The sequence below is a fragment of the Lepisosteus oculatus genome, unplaced genomic scaffold, assembly GCF_040954835.1.
Source record: "Lepisosteus oculatus isolate fLepOcu1 unplaced genomic scaffold, fLepOcu1.hap2 HAP2_SCAFFOLD_40, whole genome shotgun sequence".
In the NCBI taxonomy this organism is placed as follows: Eukaryota; Metazoa; Chordata; class Actinopteri; order Semionotiformes; family Lepisosteidae; genus Lepisosteus; species Lepisosteus oculatus.
Genome location: NW_027167934.1, coordinates 2,182,501 through 2,198,061, shown reverse-complemented (window position 1 = coordinate 2,198,061; position 15,561 = coordinate 2,182,501). Strand labels below are relative to the sequence as shown.

The window sequence follows — 15,561 nt, the reverse complement described above, 5'->3', positions numbered from 1 at the left end:
CCGTGGCTTTTATACGCGAATACCGGGTGTGCTGATAACTGCGTAAAGAAATCCCCCTGTTTTCTAGCGTTTAGTGTAACGTGTGCTGATTGGAAATCCATCTGCTCGGGTGTTTAGATTCCATACTGTATTTTGGTAAAAGGAAAAAAAGTAATACTCTTAAAGTTTCTCTGACGTAATGACAATGGCTGCTAAAATGTCTGAAGTGGAGTCGCTTATAAGTACTATTTCTAGCGACGACAATCCTGGTTACTGGAGCGGTATCGAAAAGTTGAACTTTGATGATATTGAGAAGCTGCAAGTAGATTTAGTAGCTAAGGTAGCGAACCAGCTTAACACAGGAGGGTCTGTGAACGCAGTTCAGGTCCTATCTAGTTTCGCCTTAAATCTAGCTAAACAGCTGGAACTGTCTTTGTCCGAGCTGACAAAGTTTCAAACGCTTCAGGGAAAGCTAGAAAGATATAAGGCGGAGCGAGTTGAGTTGTTGGATATAATCAGAGAAAAGAGAGTGAAAAGTGAGGAAAGTGAAGACAGACTCAGGGAAGTTTTAGGTAAATTAGATGACCTGTCTGCTAGAGAAACTGCGGCTGAGGTAGCTAGGAGAGACCTAGAAGCGAGCTTGAAAGAAAAAGAAAAAGAAATTGAGAGTTTAAATGAGCTCAGCCAGGAAAGGCAAAAGGAGTTAGATGCTGCCGTACTGGAAGCAAAACAGGCTAGATCCCACTTACATGCCAGCCCACCTAGCAACCCGGAGCGCTCACCCAGGAGGTTTCTCCCGGCCAGGGTCTGTGGTCGGATCGGCATGGGGGAGATCGCCGAGTCCTGCGCGAGACGCAAGGGCGATTCAATTCAGGCATAGACCCCCTGCTCCTGATCACGGCCGTCTCCCTGCCCACGGAGAAACTGTAAAAATTAACCTCCACTCCCTGAGGCAGTTAGCCAAAGATGTAGAAAGGTTTGACCCGACAGTGTCAGGGAATAATGTGGAGACCTACATTGATGAGCTGAGATATACTTTGCAGTTTATGCCCGAAGCGTCCGAACAGGAAAAGGCTATGTTAGTAAGGAAAACTACCAGCCGAGCGGTCCACGAGTGGATGTCTAGACAAGGACCTGAGGTCTGTAATAGCTTTGAGGAGCTGTGTCAGGCAATGATCGGAGAATTTTCGGCTTTTATAGATCCCATATCTGCCGTGGCCACAGCGCACCATATTAAGCACGAAAAAGCTGAAGCCCCTCGCGACTATTACCCCTATTATATAATATTTTACTATTATATAACTTGTAAAATATTACCCCCGGTCCATTCTCTTCCAAAAGTGAGAAACACCTGTTTTCTACATTTTGTCTGTTTTAAAACCATATCTCTTTAAACCAAACCAAGAGTTTGTCTTTTGCACTGATATTCTGATTCATTTCAATTTCAAAGAAAAAAAAAACATTATCTTCCAAAGCATCATAAAATTGTCCATTCTTCCAGACTCTACTTCTCTCTTGTAGTAGTACAGCAGACCTTTCCAGGTGAGCAGATCACAGAGTCCGAAATATGCTTCCTCCATCAAGCAAAGTACCTGAACATGACTCGGTCTTCATAAAAGCGCCCCTGTAATAAAGAAATTAAATCCAAAATCAAGAGGGCAGTTGCCTACTGAAGTTCAAGAAGTCATCAATTTTAACCTAGCAACACATTAAAGGCTGCATCTATACAAGTACGATTCTAGAAATGCTCACCAGATTACGTTTTAAGAAAGAACTGCGCCTCAGGTTCCGCCGAGATCTTAACTCGGATGGCAGGATTCAGAGTCCGGAGTGCGGACTGATGGCGCACGGAGGGTCCACATACTGTGGATCCCTCAGTTTTCTTCCGCGTGTTTAAACCGCCAGCGTGTGGCTCTCCTGTCCCCGTGACCTCATTGCTCTGCTCTCGCCTCTGTGCAGCCGAGCCCGACTCATGGTAAAGTGGAAAAAAATATGCCCTCAACGTGGGATTTACTCTGGATCGAGGATAGATGTCACCTTTTTATCGTTGAACAGGATGTATGTGATGTGGCGACTAGGTTCAATTTTGTATCCTTTTAAAAGATTAAGGACTGGGGTGAGCGGGATTTATCACCCTTTCAGCTAAGAACCCGACGTGAGCACCGTTTAAGCTGCATAGACTCGGTCGTTTAACTCTTCTCCATTAGCAGGGTTAAGGTTAAAGAAAAAAAACATTGCTGACTTCTTTTTTTTTTGCCAGCCGCGAGCGCTGATTAGCGAGGTTTGTATTTCATGTTTTGCAAGTTGCATCCATTTTAAGAAAAACAAGTCGTTCAAGACAGGAAATGAATACTTGCATTTAATTAAGTCTAGGCGTATGCGGTTGTCCATAATGACCAGTTCTGTTCGAGAACACAGCACAAAAAAAGGCACCGCTGGGATTCGGACCCAGGATTTCTTGTTTACTAGACAGGCGCTTTAACCAACTAAGCCACGGCGCCCCGGGAGTACTGTTTTTTTGCAGCCACTTGGACACACCACTCAGACACATCTGCATTCGGTGTGTGCTCCGCCTGCTCGCTGAGCAAGTTGCCACCTTTACATACAATAGCAACATCGACACCAAGAGAAAGGATGACAAATGGCTTTTATCTGGAACTTTTCATGTCCAAGGAGCTCAATGTGCTTTCTGTGTACAACAGGGCCACTGAACTCCACACTGGCCACTGAACCACAGCAGTGGCTTGCTGGCTTGACATCTCCCAAGGAAAATGTTGAAATCGCATGTGGAACAGGAAAAGGACCCTCGAGTACGAGGGAAAAAAAAGAAAAAGATCATCTGGAGCGTGCCAACCCGTGTCTGGACAGCCCAGTTTCATTGACGAGGTGGCCGAGTGGTTAAGGCGATGGACTGCTAATCCATTGTGCTCTGCACGCATGGGTTCGAATCCCATCCTCGGCGCTCTCTATGTCTGACACGTGTGCCTGTAAGATGTTGGCCCTCCTTCTGTTTGCTCCAGTACTAGAGCTGTACATTTTCTAGCGGTGGCTGAACATGGTATAGTAGGCTAACGTCGGTATCGAGCAGTGGCAGTAACAGTATTTACGTGCCGCTGCTGCCAAGTGGCTCTGGGTTGAGACCGCATTTTCACTTACTTGCAGCACAAACGGAGAAAGCGATTTTTGACAGTCTCTCGAGAGACTGCGCTAGGTGTTTAGGGATAGACTTTGTCAGTTCCCCCTGGGATGATGGCCTCTCAAATAGTTTGTGATTCCTCTAGACGTTTATACAGTAGAAGCCTGCTTCGTGGCTTAAATCCAAGCTAAGGAAACGAGTTAGAGGTCTGATGCAGAACTGCACTGTATGTGTGAGGAAAGCTGCCCCCTTCTGTTCCATGTCGACCGAACAGAGGACTGTAAAGGATACGACCAAGAAACTTTAGGATGCTGGTTGGAATCCAGCTCCAAAGAAGCCCCTTTGGGTGTTATGTCATGAAAAAGTAAGAACAGAGAATCTCCCTTTGATCAAAAGCGCAACAGAACTGTTTTCCGTGGAGCAGGTTTCAGACCCGTAGACCTGTTTTATTTGTATGGCGTTCGTAAGCGCGCAAAACAAGGACAATTCCTGCGTCTAACACGAATGTAAATGCTTTTGAAAGTGCAGTGTGGTGCAGCTTGTAAAATCCTTGTCCACATTTGTGGTTTGTTGATGTTTTTTTTCTGTCTGCCAAAGTTGCATTTTGACATCCGGACGGTGAGACTTTATCATTTGAACGTGAAGCCAGCCTTAAACCCTCTGAGGCGTGTCTGTCTGCCGGCATGTATCTTGTGAAAGGTATTTTTTTTTTAACGGAGAGCGACTTTAAAAAGGTTTCCGCAGACACCTCGCACTCCGGAGGAGGAATGCGGCGGCGGCGAGCTCACTGTAGTTGTGGCCGAGTAGTTAAGGCGATGGACTTGAAATCCATTGAGGACTCCCCGCTCAGGTTCGAATCCTGCTGACTACAGCGTCTGCTGCACGTCGCCTTGTGCCTGTGTGGCAAAGGCGAAGTGCCGCTTCTCCTTTCCTGGTACTATAAAAATGCTACATCGCTTGGTCCTGCTTCCATGGAAAGCAGTTCTTCAGGTAATTCTACTCTCTTACCAAAGCTGTTAGGTTCCTTTCCGTGGTGAGATGGGTTGTCATGCAACGCTTCCACATAGTGCCGACAGACAAGTGTGTTGCGGGAGAAGAGAAAAGTGTTAGAAGATTTAAGAGTTTCTTAGGTGGAGCCAAAATCAAGTGTCACAAATGCAAGTGGGAAGATTTCCAATGTTTAATATGGTCAAAATAAGCGGAAGTTATCTGCTGGTCCGGCACAGTTTGCCATGCTTTTGTCATATACTGTAAAGTGGTGTCGAACTGGGTGTCGAACTGGAGCCGCACCATTTGCATATGTGAGGCTCCAGTTATACATCGAGTGTCACATTAAATGACAAAAATGAAGAGAGTTGTAGCAGCTGGAGAGGTTTTCTTACAACTCTTGAGCTGACACAGTTTTGGAAAATGTTTCCTTCACGCTGCACTGTACAACATAGGCAGCCAAGAGTCTCCAAAACAAAACAGAATGGACAGATAGGAGAAAATTCCCACTCGTCCTTAAGTTCCCAAAATCCAGCACTGAGCGTAAACAAAGTGTCTAAGTAGCGTGGTAATGCTAACCCTAACCCTAGCTGGAGTTTGAGCAATCCAGCACTGAGCGTAAAAAGATGAGTCAAAGTTACGTCTAATCGGATTAGTTTCCTTAGAGCTGGTTCAGAGTTTGCTCAAGAGTTTACCTTTCACAGATGCGCAAAGAAGAATGTTGGGGGTGCACGCTTCAAGGCGCCTTACAGCTGTAGGGAGTGATTCGAGACGATTCGTGGCGTGTGCTCGTTCCCATGTACCGTACGACCCGGGGTGCAGTGCTAGGATGACGTACAATACCACTTGGGCACGTAACGGCGTTATGTGCAGGGTTTTCGTTTGTTCGTTTTGTTTTGCTCTGCTTTGCTTTGTTTTGCTTTCCATCGCGTTGGTAAGAGCGTAAATAAAAATGCGATTCCTGCGTCTACCACTAATGTAAGAGCTATTTCAAGTGCGACGTGGTGCGGCTTTTCAAATGCTTGTGGGCATTTCTCTGTTGTTGATTCTTTTTTTGTGTGTAACAAAGTGGCATTTTCATGTCCGGACGGGGAGACTTTATCATTCCGAAATGAAGCCAGCCTTAAACCCTCTGAGGCGTGTCTGTCTGCCGGCACGTATTTTGTCAAAGGTATTATTTTTTTTTAACGGAGAGCGACTTTGAAAAGGTTTCCGCAGCCACGTCGCACTCCGTGTTAGATTAAAGGAGGAATGCGGCGATGGTGAACTCGCTGTAGTCGTGGCCGAGTGGTTAAGGCGATGGACTCGAAATCCGTTGGGGACTCCCCATGCAGGTTCAAATCTTGCCGACTACGGCGTCTGCCGCACGTCTCCTTGTGCCTGCGCGGCAAAGGTGAAGTGCCGCTTCTCCTTCCCTGGTACTATGAAAACACTAAATAGCTTGGCCCCGCTGCCATGGAAATGAGTTCTTCAGATAACCACACATCTTGCGTTCGCACCTCTAGTGTTCTACTTATGCCTTTGAAAACCTAATGAATAAAACTGAAAGAACCGACACAATATGTAGGTGCTCGTAAAGCATGCATTAAAGAACTGTTAACAGCAAGGGTTTCAGTGGGTTAACCGAGGAGAAGGCGTGATCGCTAATTGTTGACTTTTTATTTGGTGTTAGAAACACTCTTACTGTGCATGACGTGCAACAAATTTAGCCACAGAAATTGCATCACGCTTTCATGTATGCTATTGCAGACACCAACGTTGCCTAGATAGAAAACCGAAATAGCCGTGGGTTTGCTTGCTGGTCTGAAGGATCTCTCTTCGAATCTCTATCATTTGTCAATGGAAGTAAAAGGTGCTGCAATCTGATACGTTCAGAATCAAACCCGCAGCTGTTGTTCGACTTTATTTCTTGACTAATTACAACTGAGTGTCGCATGAGCAGTTACGTAAACTTGTCTGATATATTTGAACACAAATGCCGTTCTTCAATTAAAACTAACAGTACATTGTCAGGGACATTCAGTTCTATACAAACAAGAGACAGACAAGAGAACATTTAGTATATAATAGACAGAAAGAGGTTCGAATCCTGCCGACTACGTTGTCCACCTCCTGTCGTTGTGTTTCGGCGCAAGCAAAGAAGCGCGCCTGTTCGGTGTTCCTGGTGGTTTTAAAATGCCAAATTGCTTGTACCCGCTCCCTTGCAAATAAGTTCTTCAGCGTCCGCGAATGGCATTTTACAGCTGGAAGCAGATGTCGACGCTTTTTGCACAGAGCACCAAAAAAGCGTCTTTTTTGAAGGCCCGGGTTCTGAGCATTGGTGGTTCAGTGGTAGAATTCTTGCCTGCCACGCGGGAGGCTCGGCTTTGATTCCCCGCCAATGCAGTGGCTTTTGCAGCTAGCTGCTCCATCACTTGCATCCCCTTGCAACTCGCAACTGAAAACCCACTGAAGCTAAGCAGGTGTGAGGCAGGTCAGTACCCGGATGAGGGTGAGCTACAGGGAAAAACAAACCTTCCAGCTGGAAGCGGTGTTAATGGTGCCGGCGGTGGGGCGCTCACCCTGAGGTCTGTGCGGGTCCCAATGCCCCAGCATAGTGACGGAGACGCTGTGTTGTAAAAGGGCGCTGTCTTTTGGATGAGATGTAAAACCGAGGTCACATCGCTCTGTGGTCATTAAAAATGACCACCAAAACCTTTGACAAAAGCTCTTGGTAATTGATCGTCTTCAATAATGCTTCTCCTTTAGGTACATTTTAAATCAGCTGAAAAATTCTGTGAAATGGGGGGCACTTCAGGCCAGTGTAGGATTTGGGTTACAAGAACCATGAAACTGCGCGAGAAAGCCCGTACACTGAATTACACGGCTTTCTATTCAAAGGAGGACAAAAGAAATTCCCTGAGTTCGATTTCTTGCAGCACAGAGAGGAGCACTGTTATGAGGCTGGTTAGCTCAGTTGGTTAGAGCGTGGTGCTAATAACGCCAAGGTCATGGGTTTGAGCCTCGTACGGGCCAGGTCCTTTTCTCCTCTCCTACCGAAGCTGTTAGGTTCCTTTCCGTGGTGAGAGGGGTTGTCATGCAACGCTGCCACATAGTGCCGACAGACAAGAGTGTTGCAGGAGAAGAGAAAAGTGTTTGAAGATTTAAGAGTGTCTTAGGTGGAGCCAAAATCAAGTGTCACAAATGCAAGTGGGAGGATTTCCAATGTTTAATATGGTAAAAATAAGCGGAAGTTATCTGCCGGTCCGGCACAGTCTGCCATGCTTTTGTCATATACTGTAAAGTGGTGTCGAACTGGGTGTCGAACTGGAGCCTCACCATTTGCATATGTGAGGCTCCAGTTATACATCGAGTGTCACATTAAATGACGAAAATGAAGAGTTAAAGCAGCTGGAGAGGTTTTCTTACAACTTTTGAGCTGACAGTTTTGGAAAATGTTTCCTTCACGCTGCACTGTACAACATAGGCAGCCAAGAGTCTCCAAAACAATACAGAATTGACAGATAGGAGAAAATTCCCACTCGTCCTGAAGTTCCCAAAATCCAGCACTGAGCGTAAACAAAGTGTCTAAGTAGCGTGGGAATGCTAACCCTAACCCTAGCTGGAGTTTGAGCAATCCAGCACTGAGCTTAAAAAGATGAGTCAAAGTAACGTCTAATCGGATTAGTTTCCTTAGAGCTGGTTCTGAGTTTGCTCAAGAGTTTACCTTTCACAGATGCGCAAAGAAGAATGTTGGGGGTGCACGCTTCAAGGTGCCTTACAGCTGTAGGGAGTGATTCGAGACGATTCGTGGCGTGTGCTCGTTCCCATATACCGTACGCCCCGGGGTGCAGTGCTAGGATGACGTACAATACCGCTTGGGCTCGTAACGGCGTTATATGCAAGTGCGGGACGTGAGGGTTTTCGTTTGTTCGTTTTGTTTTGCTCTGCTTTGCTTTGTTTTGCTTTCCATCGCGTTGGTAAGAGCGTAAATAAAAAGGCGATTCCTGCGTCTACCACTAATGTAAGAGCTATTTCAAGTGCGACGTGGTGCGGCTTTTCAAATGCTTGTGGGCATTTCTCTGTTGTTGATTCTTTTTTTGTGTGTAACAAAGTGGCATTTTCATGTCCGGACGGGGAGACTTTATCATTCCGACATGAAGCCACCCTTAAGTCCTCTGAGGCGTGTCTGTCTGCAAGGCTTGTATTTTGGAAATGTTTTTTTGAAAGGGAGAACGACTTTGAAATAGGCTTCCGCCGGCGCCTCGCGATCCAGGTAAGATTGTAGCAAGAACGCAGCGGCAGTGGGGCTTGCTGTAGTCGTGGCTGAGTGGTTAAGGCGATGGACTAGAAATCCATTGGGGTCTCCCAGCACAGGTTCCAATCCTGCCGACTACGTTGTCCGCCTTCAGTCGGTGTGTTTCGGCAGAAGCAAAGAAGCGCGCCTCTTTGCTGTTCCTGGTGGTTTTAAAACGCCCAATCGCTTGTACCCGCTGCCTTGGAAATAAGTTCTTCAGTGTCCGCGAATGGCATTTTGCAGATGTCGACGCGTTTTGCACAGAGCACCAAAAAAGCGTCTTTTTTGAAGGCCCAGGCACTGAGCATTGGTGGTTCAGTGGTAGAATTCTCGCCTGCCACGCGGGAGGCTCGGGTTCGATTCCCGGCCAATACAGCGGCTTTTGCAGCGAGCGGCTCCATCACTTGCATCCCCTTGCAACTCGCAACTGAAAACCCACTGAAGCTAAGCAGGTGTGAGCCAGGTCAGTACCCGGATAAGGGTGAGCTACAGGGAAAAACAAAGCTTCCAGCTGGAAGCGGTGTTAATGGTGCCGGCGGGAGGGCATTCACCCTGAGGTCTGTGCGGGTCCCAATGCCCCAGCATAGTGACAGAGAAATAAACATGTTTGGGCAACTTTGGTCACCCCCAATTAACTTCTGGGGCAGGAAAAGCACACTTTTCAAAACTTGTTTTTCAGCTCGAAATAAACGTGTTTTTTCAAACCTTGGAATCCCAATGTAACTGCCTGGCTCATTAGAGCCCACTGAGTCAGCCCTTAACCCCACTGTGCAGAAGTTGTCAAAACGGGTTTTTCAGCAGAAATAAACACGTTTGGGCAACTTTGGTCACCCCCATTTAACTTCTGGGGCAGGAAAAGCACACTTTTCAAAACGTGTTTTTCAGCTCGCTGTGACCTCTGTTTTACATTTCATCCTAAAGACAGCGCCCTTTTGCAACACAGCGTCTTTGTCACTATCATAAGTGACTGCCATCATAAGAATATGAGTCCAATATTTTAGAATATAGTCAGAATGACTTCTAACCTTACCTGTGGTGTCTTTAATCCCTATTGCTCAATGCATGGTGTACGTACTGCATAGATGTGTCTTGAGAATGAGGAATGGGCCCCTGAGACGGTCATTTACCTGTTTCACAAATGATCGTATTTTACTAGAGATTCTGTTTGGGATTCAGATGTGCATTCGGACAGCAATCCCTTTCAAGAAATGATACGTTCTGGATGAGGTCAAAGGTGCTGGAACACTGTATTTAGGATGTGTTTGCAGTGATTGTGTGTCTCCTGCTTCAACGCAGTGATATATAGATGTGCTCCTGTAATTTATTGGTACAAGCCCAGGGCAGTAAGCAGTCTGAGGATTTATTTCCAGACGGCATAGAGCAGTGAAGCAGTGAAGTAGTGCAACACACTGGATCATTATATTATTAGAATCTATTCTACTTAAATTATTACATTATACACAATTTGAGTTCATTTTAAAAAGTAAAAGGTAATGAAAGGAATGCATTTTCATAAGAAAGATAATACCGATATGCATGTGATAATCTTCCTTATATCATGTAGTGTGTCATTTGGACACTTTATGGGCTTGAAATACAAAGAAAATCATGTTCTATGGTACAAGATAAATACAAAACGTAAGCTTTTATTTTAATTAGATTTGTTTATAAAGCATAAGCAATCATTTATTACATTAATATATGTGAAAATGACATTTTAGCATCATAATATTACATAAAGGTCTCTAGCATCAACACAGTGATATATATATATGCTCAGTGATTTATTGGTACATGCCCAGGTCAATAATCAGAATGAGGATTTATTTCCAGACGGGCTACAGGTAGTGTTGTGAAATACTTCAACACACTGGATAAAAACCAAAGAAATGAAGATATGTAGCAATCACATTGTAACAGGGGTGACAGTGACAGTGACTTAATGCTTATACTAGTGGACTTTTGGTACCTTTAGGGTACGGAGCGAGCCGCAGGGAAGGCTCGCTCCGTGCGCACACGTCCTTTCGATGCCAGTCCAACAAGTGCTCCGCATTAGCTGCGTCGGGGCCCCGGCGTGTCGCACCTCACCTCACCTCGCACTGCCCCCTCCTTGAATGTCTGCCGCTGGGCATGCCCTGCTCTCCTCCGCCTTATCTTATCGCGTGTGAGCACCGACAATGGCCACAATGCTGGGGAATGGCACCTGTAAAGTGTTAATTAGGGCACAGGAACAGCCCGTCTCGTCTCGGGGGGGGGCGGCTTCAGAGACAATACAGCAAACACAGCGGGGCGGGGGAAGAAGACGACACCACACATGCGGGTACATTCAGCTCCGGCGGGAACGAGACATTTGTCGGTCTTTTCAAGTGCCGAGAGCCGAGCAATCCTTCACTTGTATCGTTTCTCCCCGGTGACTAGATCTGGCCCTGCGACTCTCGACTGGGCTCACCCCCGGGGCAGCCCAGCAGGTGTGAGCCTGGCCGGCACCCGGATGGGAGATTCCACCCCGGAAAAGCTCCGGTTGCTGCTGCTCCTGCAAGAGGTGTGACTGGGACCAGTAGGGAGCGTTCACCCTGCGGGCTGTGTGGCTCTCTTACGCCCCAGCCTCCTGATGGCGACACTCTGCTGCACAAACAGGCGCCGTCCTTCAGGGGAGGCGTCAAACCGAGGTCCCGACCCTCCTTGGCCATTAGGAAACCCCAGGGCGTCTCTCAAAAAGAGACACCGGGGGTGTCCCTCTGGTGTTAGTGCTCCCCTTTACCCATCAGTCGGGGTCTCCTCCTAATCCCCGTCTCACCTGTAACAATCAATGACGAGGCCCCCCTGTCCGTGAGATTTAGTACTCGCGCAAGAGACCGGGGGAAGAGCGCGAACGCGGTCCCCCGCCCCCCACAAAGTGCGCGCTCCGGGTTCCCTCTCGGGGCCCTGCAACACAGCGGAAGGGCAGCAAGAAGGAGCCTCTTGCTCTGACGGCGCAAGGCCACAAGAGGGCGGAGGCGCCGCGCGCCCGGCCGACGTGTTGGACCGGTGCGCTTTACGTGCTGAAATAAACACGCGAAAGCCCCGAAATGTTTCCAGAGTGCTGTGCACTGGAGGTTTTTGTCTGGTGAAGACTTGCCTGGTGCTCCTCCGTGCAGATTGTTTGTCCTCCTCCAGTGCGGGACGAGCCAACACAAGGGAGCGCATTCGCCAACATCCAGGCACGCAATGCGATTTGGAAAGCAGCTCCTTTCCAAAGAGTTGCACACGAACGATCCTTCAGTCCCGCTCGGGGGGCACGGAGCCCCCGCCACACACAGCTTCAAGTAGCGAGTCAGGCGCCGGGGCTTTCGCTTACGGCCACACCACCCTGAACAAGCCTGATCTCGTCTGATCTCGGAAGCTAAGCAGGGTCGGGCCTGGTTAGTACTTGGATGGGAGTCCGCCTGGGAATACCAGGTGCTGTAAGCTTTTGCTCTCCCGGCCAGCAGGGGTCGCCGTTGGTGCCGTAGGCTTTGGGAGGAAAACCTGCAGGATGGAAAGGTGATCTATAGCCTCATCTCTAGAGATGTTTTGTTGCTGTGGCATGTGTGTGACCCATATTCAAAAAAAAAACCCGTCTGTAAAACGAATATCGAAGCTGCCTCTAAATCTGCAAATGAAGATGAGTCGATAAACCACTCGTTTTTCGTATAACTAGACATATATTCATTTGTTACCGATTTCATTCATTGAGCACGGATACAATAGAGGTACAGCCATTCACTGTTTGACATGTCTGCACTGGTACAGAACCGAGCAATCAGAAAACGGGTGAAACTGTCTTTAGACTCAGCATACAGTACCGAGGCCCCCCATGACCAAATAAAGGCTAACCTCGATAATCAGCCTAAAGAACGCAGACTACAGCAAAACGACTGACTTTGAAAAGGGAATGAACGTCCGGAAGGAGTAGTGGAACTAGCTTGAGATGCTTCTCCGGACCCCTAACTAAAAGCCAGCGAGAACCAGCAGCGGCGTCCACTCCTGTCGAACCGGGATCCTTCCGCAGCCACGCAGCTCGTGGTGTCCTAACCCTCCCGTATCTGATTTTGGACCAAGCACATCAGGGGAGAGCGCGAACGCAGTCCCCCACTACCAGAAATTATGCAGTCGAGATTCCCACATTTGGGGAATTCGCAGGGGTCAGCACAGCCGGAGTGCAATGGCCGAGCCTCGCCCTGGGTGAACCTCCTTCTTGATCAAGGTATCTCCCCTGCCAGGTAAGTATGAGTTAAACAGGCCCCTGCAAGCGGCCCGCACCCACAGCACAAATCGCACAGCCTAGGCCACCTCCTCGCCCCGCACGCCACCGCCTCCTGCTGGGCCCACTCTTTCACACACTCACACGCCACACTAACACTCAAAAGTGTGGGCAAAACGAGAAAACGAGCGCGCCGTTTCCTACACATCTGCAGTCGCCGTTGCGCATTCGCAGCATGTCCCGGGATGCAATTCGGCCTCATTTGCATAACTCCAGACCGGCAGATCGCCACGCAAGCTCGCGACGTGCGCCTGCCACACACCGAACAAACCTTTTCAGCAATTTCCAAAAAACGGGCCTGCTCGCCTGCCCACAAGGCTCCGTCTCTTACCTGCTCTCCAGAGCCTGCTGCCTTCTGTGCTTTTCTCTCGGCACCGCTGCAGTGCACACAACTCCTGCAGCGGGAGGGGGGGAGAAAGATCCCGCGCTCCGCAGCAGGGAAGGCTCGCTCCGTGCGCACACGTCCTTTCGATGCCAGTCCAACAAGTGCTCCGCATTAGCTGCGTCGGGGCTCCGGCGTGTCGCACCTCACCTCACGTGCGCGCTCCGGGTTCCCTCTCGGGGCCCTGCAACACAGCGGAAGGGCAGCGAGAAGGAGCCTCTTGCTCTGACGGCGCAAGGCCACAAGAGGGCGGAGGCGCCGCGCGCCCGGCCGACGTGTTGGACCGGTGCGCTTTACGTGCTGAAATAAACACGCGAAAGCCCCGAAATGTTTCCAGAGTGCTGTGCACTGGAGGTTTTTGTCTGGTGAAGACTTGCCTGGTGCTCCTCCGTGCAGATTGTTTGTCCTCCTCCAGTGCGGGACGAGCCAACACAAGGGAGCGCATTCGCCAACATCCAGGCACGCAATGCGATTTGGAAAGCAGCTCCTTTCCAAAGAGTTGCACACGAACGATCCTTCAGTCCCGCTCGGGGGGCACGGAGCCCCCGCCACACACAGCTTCAAGTAGCGAGTCAGGCGCCGGGGCTTTCGCTTACGGCCACACCACCCTGAACAAGCCTGATCTCGTCTGATCTCGGAAGCTAAGCAGGGTCGGGCCTGGTTAGTACTTGGATGGGAGTCCGCCTGGGAATACCAGGTGCTGTAAGCTTTTGCTCTCCCGGCCAGCAGGGGTCGCCGTTGGTGCCGTAGGCTTTGGGAGGAAAACCTGCAGGATGGAAAGGTGATCTATAGCCTCATCTCTAGAGATGTTTTGTTGCTGTGGCATGTGTGTGACCCATATTCAAAAAAAAAACCCGTCTGTAAAACGAATATCGAAGCTGCCTCTAAATCTGCAAATGAAGATGAGTCGATAAACCACTCGTTTTTCGTATAACTAGACATATATTCATTTGTTACCGATTTCATTCATTGAGCACGGATACAATAGAGGTACAGCCATTCACTGTTTGACATGTCTGCACTGGTACAGAACCGAGCAATCAGAAAACGGGTGAAACTGTCTTTAGACTCAGCATACAGTACCGAGGCCCCCCATGACCAAATAAAGGCTAACCTCGATAATCAGCCTAAAGAACGCAGACTACAGCAAAACGACTGACTTTGAAAAGGGAATGAACGTCCGGAAGGAGTAGTGGAACTAGCTTGAGATGCTTCTCCGGACCCCTAACTAAAAGCCAGCGAGAACCAGCAGCGGCGTCCACTCCTGTCGAACCGGGATCCTTCCGCAGCCACGCAGCTCGTGGTGTCCTAACCCTCCCGTATCTGATTTTGGACCAAGCACATCAGGGGAGAGCGCGAACGCAGTCCCCCACTACCAGAAATTATGCAGTCGAGATTCCCACATTTGGGGAATTCGCAGGGGTCAGCACAGCCGGAGTGCAATGGCCGAGCCTCGCCCTGGGTGAACCTCCTTCTTGATCAAGGTATCTCCCCTGCCAGGTAAGTATGAGTTAAACAGGCCCCTGCAAGCGGCCCGCACCCACAGCACAAATCGCACAGCCTAGGCCACCTCCTCGCCCCGCACGCCACCGCCTCCTGCTGGGCCCACTCTTTCACACACTCACACGCCACACTAACACTCAAAAGTGTGGGCAAAACGAGAAAACGAGCGCGCCGTTTCCTACACATCTGCAGTCGCCGTTGCGCATTCGCAGCATGTCCCGGGATGCAATTCGGCCTCATTTGCATAACTCCAGACCGGCAGATCGCCACGCAAGCTCGCGACGTGCGCCTGCCACACACCGAACAAACCTTTTCAGCAATTTCCAAAAAACGGGCCTGCTCGCCTGCCCACAAGGCTCCGTCTCTTACCTGCTCTCCAGAGCCTGCTGCCTTCTGTGCTTTTCTCTCGGCACCGCTGCAGTGCACACAACTCCTGCAGCGGGAGGGGGGGAGAAAGATCCCGCGCTCCGCAGCAGGGAAGGCTCGCTCCGTGCGCACACGTCCTTTCGATGCCAGTCCAACAAGTGCTCCGCATTAGCTGCGTCGGGGCTCCGGCGTGTCGCACCTCACCTCACCTCGCACTGCCCCCTCCTTGAATGTCTGCCGCTGGGCATGCCCCGCTCTCCTCCGCCTTATCTTATCGCGTGTGAGCACCGACAATGGCCACAATGCCGGGGAATGGCACCTGTAAAGTGTTAATTGGGGCACAGGAACAGCCCGTCTCGTCTCGGGGGGGCCGGCTTCAGAGACAATACAGCAAACACAGCGGGGCGGGGGAAGAAGACGACACCACACATGCGGGTACATTCAGCTCCGGCGGGAACGAGACATTTGTCGGTCTTTTCAAGTGCCGAGAGCCGAGCAATCCTTCACTTGTATCGTTTCTCCCCGGTGACTAGATCTGGCCCTGCGACTCTCGACTGGGCTCACCCCCGGGGCAGCCCAGCAGGTGTGAGCCTGGCCGGCACCCGGATGGGAGATTCCACCCCGGAAAAGCTCCGGTTGCTGCTGCTCCT

The 15,561-nt window shown here is 49.6% G+C and overlaps 7 non-coding genes across 7 annotated transcripts; 5 read left to right on the top strand and 2 right to left on the bottom strand.

Annotated features, from left to right (window-relative positions):
- The first annotated feature begins 2,859 nt into the window (after positions 1-2,859).
- Positions 2,860-2,941, top strand: trnas-gcu (transfer RNA serine (anticodon GCU)). The gene has a single exon. It is a non-coding gene; the product is annotated as a tRNA-Ser (tRNA).
- Positions 2,942-5,375: 2,434 nt separating this feature from the next.
- trnas-cga (transfer RNA serine (anticodon CGA)) lies at positions 5,376-5,457 on the top strand. The gene has a single exon. It is a non-coding gene; the product is annotated as a tRNA-Ser (tRNA).
- A 3,225-nt stretch (positions 5,458-8,682) lies between these two features.
- Positions 8,683-8,753, top strand: trnag-gcc (transfer RNA glycine (anticodon GCC)). The gene has a single exon. It is a non-coding gene; the product is annotated as a tRNA-Gly (tRNA).
- A 2,956-nt stretch (positions 8,754-11,709) lies between these two features.
- Positions 11,710-11,828, top strand: LOC138228224 (5S ribosomal RNA). The gene has a single exon (XR_011185310.1). It is a non-coding gene; the product is annotated as a 5S ribosomal RNA (ribosomal RNA).
- Positions 11,829-12,463: 635 nt separating this feature from the next.
- LOC138228096 (U1 spliceosomal RNA) lies at positions 12,464-12,627 on the bottom strand. Its single transcript, XR_011185192.1, has one exon. It is a non-coding gene; the product is annotated as a U1 spliceosomal RNA (small nuclear RNA).
- Positions 12,628-13,632: 1,005 nt separating this feature from the next.
- Positions 13,633-13,751, top strand: LOC138228213 (5S ribosomal RNA). Its single transcript, XR_011185299.1, has one exon. It is a non-coding gene; the product is annotated as a 5S ribosomal RNA (ribosomal RNA).
- Positions 13,752-14,386: 635 nt separating this feature from the next.
- Positions 14,387-14,550, bottom strand: LOC138228095 (U1 spliceosomal RNA). Its single transcript, XR_011185191.1, has one exon. It is a non-coding gene; the product is annotated as a U1 spliceosomal RNA (small nuclear RNA).
- Between the last annotated feature and the right edge of the window lie 1,011 nt (positions 14,551-15,561).